Source organism: Acipenser ruthenus, chromosome 7 (genome assembly GCF_902713425.1).
Source record: "Acipenser ruthenus chromosome 7, fAciRut3.2 maternal haplotype, whole genome shotgun sequence".
NCBI lineage: Eukaryota > Metazoa > Chordata > Actinopteri > Acipenseriformes > Acipenseridae > Acipenser > Acipenser ruthenus.
The window spans coordinates 40766713-40771837 of NC_081195.1; positions in this window are offsets into that span (position 1 = coordinate 40766713).

The window sequence follows — 5125 nt, forward strand, 5'->3', positions numbered from 1 at the left end:
CTGTTGTAGAGAGGGTTGGAGAAGATTATTCACATTTTTAAACCACTTTTTAACCTCAGATAAAGTTTATAAACTCTAATAAAAACAGTCCTTAAAGTTCTGTAATTAGGACCCATAGGGATCTATTCATAAAGGGTTAACGCCTGTCGAAATGAGAAAACAGGACTACATGATCGGATTTCGTCCATAGCCGCCTATTTACCGGCAGTTGCTCTTCACAAGAGATAATTCAGATGCGTTGTTAAGCCCCAATGATTTTCATCTATGAAGGCATGTTTTTTAACAAATTGAGAGAAAGGTTAACATAACGATGACCTCATTAGCATAAAGTTTTCATTGGTCCTGAGCGTCAACCTGCTATTCATAAGAGTGAATGACAGCAAAATGCTGTCGATAACTAGGAGTTATTGAACGCTTTCAACAGTCAAGTCTAAGCTAACGACAGCCTCAGCAGACTATTTTTTTAAACACCTATATTATTTATTTTGAAAAAATAAAATAAAATAAGTTTATGTTTAATATAAATATATACTCACACAAGAATTCTCTGGCATAGTCATTTTGAAACAGCGCTGTGAAGCGGAGAGCAAGTGAGAGACTGAGAATAGACCTTTATTTTATTATTCATTTCTTTGCTGTGATCCACAGCTGACAGTAGTCCTTTTCTTTTTATTTATTTTACCAACAACAACAACTATTATATTTATATAATTCCTTCCTAATTATGCTGTACGAACTTGGACAACATGCTTTGTTTTTTTCTGGAGTTGGCCCAAGTTATTTTTCTTCTGCCGGAACTGACCCTGTTTCTATTGGGCAGGACCCTCCAGACTTCAACTCCACACCTGTTTATAAGATCTGTGATGTCACCGTGGAGCAATGTCAATGGTGAAAACAGCTGTGCATTGAAACAGTGCATAGCAAACCACAGGGGAATGTCTCTCTGTAGAGAGTGGAACGGAATTCCAAGAAATCCATCTGTGCAGCCCACTGTTACTGATACATTGCCAAACCAATACGTTCTTACTGAGCTGGTTTATTAAAATCCCGCTAATAACACATTTATTCTACACTTTCGGAGGCTGGATTTATTGCTGTTTGCATTTGGCTCAGAAGTTATTCTGAAGAATTCAAATTTAGTTAAGCAATAGAACCTAAAGAAGCAGGCTTTACCGTCTGGTAAGGCCCACCTTGTACCGTTAAATGTCTCAAGCCGAAGACGAGGCCATTTAGCATAACGAGAAGGGTCTCACCAGACAGTAAAGCCCTCTTATGAGGGTTCTATTGCTATTACCCTGGGATGCAGCAGCTGTTTATCAGCTCTCCCTTATCTTGCTCTGTTACTCTGCAACAATAATAACAAGACTGGTTTTACAGGGTCAGCCACAGAACAGCTGCTGATAAATGCCTCTGTGCAAAACTGAACCGGATATGAATAGGGGGGAAGCACAAAATGTCCCAGAACTTTTAACTGGAAGCACCCATCCGTGGAAAGATTAATATCCACCTCAGTGATCTCACCTTATTTTTGGTCCCAGTGTTTATACCTACATGTTTTGTACATAGTTCAGTATATATAGTAATCAGAGTATGTTCGTGTATATGTCCCTGCCCCCATGTTTTGCATGTGCATGTCCTTTCATAAGAAAGTGCCCCAGATACTGTACATTGTTAGAAAAGATCATTTTAAATTCACCCTTTTCAGGCCAAAATAACTGGCTAATTGTCTAGCCAATGTCTTATAACTGTTTGCTTGTCACAGAGTACATTTGGATGTTGCTTTGTATTTAAATGTGTATTGTGTATCTGCCTGAGTAGCTTATGTGTTTACTTGACAAAATGATTCTGTTGGTGAGGACTTCAACTTAGGTAATCATTTTATAAGGACTTTTTTTGCATGTTTATAGTAGACTCTCTTTCAGCATACCATTGAAAACAAATATAATAATAACGTTTTTGTGTGGAATACTGATGCAACAGATGTCACAGCGTGAGACCAGGCTAGTCAAACAATTAAATCCATGATTTGTACCTTGCTAGTAAGTATGTGGACACAATTAAACATAATTAAAATAATTAATAATACATTCATATGTGTTGCACTGTTTATTTTTGTTGCATTGTCACATCTATTTAAGTTGAAAAAGTCAGTTGAAAATCTTCAACTAAGTTGAAGTTGTATGCTTTCAGCTAGTCAGATTAGACATTCACTATTTCTTCAAGTGAGTCATAAACCTAAATTCAGCTGACTCTGGCTCTACTCAGTATTCGTCACTTAGTAAGTATGTATTAGTGTGGATGGAAGATTGACCTTGTTTGTAAATTGTTTGGATGCAATTGGAGGATAAATTCTGGGGTAGCAGTGAAGAGCCATGAAATAGTGGTGGTTGGTTGCCAATTGAAAGGTCAATGTTACTTGGGCGATTAGCTTTTTAAGGGGTACACTGGGTTCCCATAACCAAATTAATTTTACAGTTCCTTTTCTAAATACTGACATAATTGAAAGTATTAAATACAGCATGCTTGATGTGCAAAGCACCTATCATATTAAAACGCAATTAAGATCATGTACAGTATTTACCACATACTGTATATTGGTGATAATATTAGTTTAATATGAATTCCATTTTGTTTCAGATTCTGACAGCACTGACAAGTAGTTCCCCCATTCATGTATTTGTCCTTTTGATTGGTGTTTGCACTTGGGTATAATTTACTTTTCTTGTATTATGTGCCTATTCAGGTGTACTATTACAATATATGTACTCCCACCTGTTTATGTGAGTCATAATCATGGGAGTTGATGTTTTTAGAAAATGGGATATCCTCATGTTCAGGAACTGGGTGTGGGCAGGTTTTATATAAATAATTTCCCAGGTTAGTCCAGAGGTCAAATTGTCTTTGTTTAAACACTTACGTGGGCATTTCATATTTTCATTGCTTTTAATTTTAATAATATAAATGTGTTACAAAATTAACTGGTGGGTAAACTGTAAAGGCTCTATACAGAAAGGAAACAAGATTATTAAATCTGGAGACAACGCTGGGGTTAATCAGTCAAACAGGATGTGTCAGGGAACATCACAGAATATTATTTATTATGTAACTGAAAATTAGTTCAGTTTTCCAGAGGCTGCCTATGTTGAGGATGACAATATTTATCCCATTAATAAAATTCTCATGTGTGCATGATAAACCCGGCCTACTTAATCCCCCTTTTCACTTGTTTTTGGTCACGTGATAAATAAGGATGGAAAGTAATACAGCAGGAAGGTAGTTCGTTGTCAATATTCCACAAGCACTGTGCAGGAACTGAGATCTGTTTCAAGTGTTGCAAATACAGTGAAATCGCAGGTTGACAGAAAACATGAAGCTAAAGGAGTAGTTTTTTCCCCCTGTGTTTGCAGAGTAAATGTTTTTTGTGGTGAGGCATTTACAGAGATCATTCAGTGGAAATATCTATCTATCTATCTATCTATCTATCTATCTATCTATCTATCTATCTATCTATCTATCATGTAAATTACAGTACGGGTGGAAGACTGTGTAGTATATGTGTTTGTACTTCTAATCCCTAATCCACAATGCACTGCATCAGACATTAAACACAAATTAATGTGATAATGTACACATCAACATCTGTATGGATTTTTCCATTTATCCAGCAAGAAATGCAAGGGAAGCCTTAGATCTGAGGAAAGCTCTGATGCTGGTCACCTATTTATTAGAATGTGTATGTAATTATACAGTCTTGGGGAGTAACATTTTACATATAACACATTTCTGTAATCTGATTACATTTGTGTGGCGGGGTGCCCCTCCCCTGTGTGTATTTTTGTGTTTTATGTTGTCTGTTATATGTATGTGTGTAGTGGTGCATGGAGTGTGGGTTATGTAGCACAGGTGATTTAAAATGTATATTTGTATTTAGGCAGGGGGATTGCACAATCACTTCACGTGCAGATTAAAGTGGGTATTTGCAGAATTAGTTCACCTGCTGGGATTCAAGTGAATGATTAATTAGCAATTGAGTCCCGGCACAGCTGTATATATAGAGGTACGAATCACTGACTTGGGGTTGGGTGTTCAGTGTGGAGAGAATGGGAAAGAAAGTCAGGAGTAAGCTTTAAAAACCAAATAATTACAAGTGCTGTTCATGCTGGATTTACACCAGTGCGATACTTGTTTTATTTAGTGTTTCGTTTCATGTCTGTGTTGTCTGTTTGTTTTGCCCAACGTGCCGTTTTGCTTTGTGTTAGTGTTTTGTTTGTTCAAACCTTTTATTTTGTTTATTTACAATAAACCAGTGCAACAGTGCACTCATTCACTATAGATTCTGTGTCAGTATCCTTCCTGGTCTGACATCATCACAAGCCATCCGTGTCACAGTTTGTCAGTAACTTGTAACTGTAATGGTTCCTTCTTTTTAGACAGGTAACTAAATGTTGCAAAGTATTACATTTTACATGAAAGAGTAACTTAGTTACTTTTAATTACATTTTTTAAAAAGGACTAAGGCTAATGCATAACATGGAAATCAAGACTACAAGTCAATCCATACATGTCACATGAATTGACTTTTTACATCATCTTGCTAGAAAATGGAGGGACCTAATGGGTTCGATAGCTGGATAATCAACAAATATTTTGAGCTGCAGTCTGACCAAACCGAAAAAGAATATCTCTGTAAAATGTAAACAGTGCCTGAGAGGTAACTCTTTTTAACAGTAACATTTTTTTTCAAAGTAACAAATTACTGTAACTAGTTACAATTTTGTTCAAGCAACATGTAACTAACGGATTACTTTTTATAAGCGACTTCTCCAGCACTGTTAGAATGTAACATGACTAGGTAAATTAAGAACGTAGCCTCTTACTGGTGCATCATTTAATAGTTGATGTATATTTCAAGGGTTCTATCCTGGTTAAATAAAAATTAATAGGAGCCCTACATCTATAAAGTTGTTAAAACAGACAATAACAGTTATCACACAATTACATTTTGGGGATTGCGAGTGGTCTAAATGTGTTTACAAATTGGTTTATAATTGTGAATGTTGTTTTATCTTACCTGAGGAAAATAATGCTTGTGATAATGTGGAGTAAAAAGCTTTGAGAATCTAGC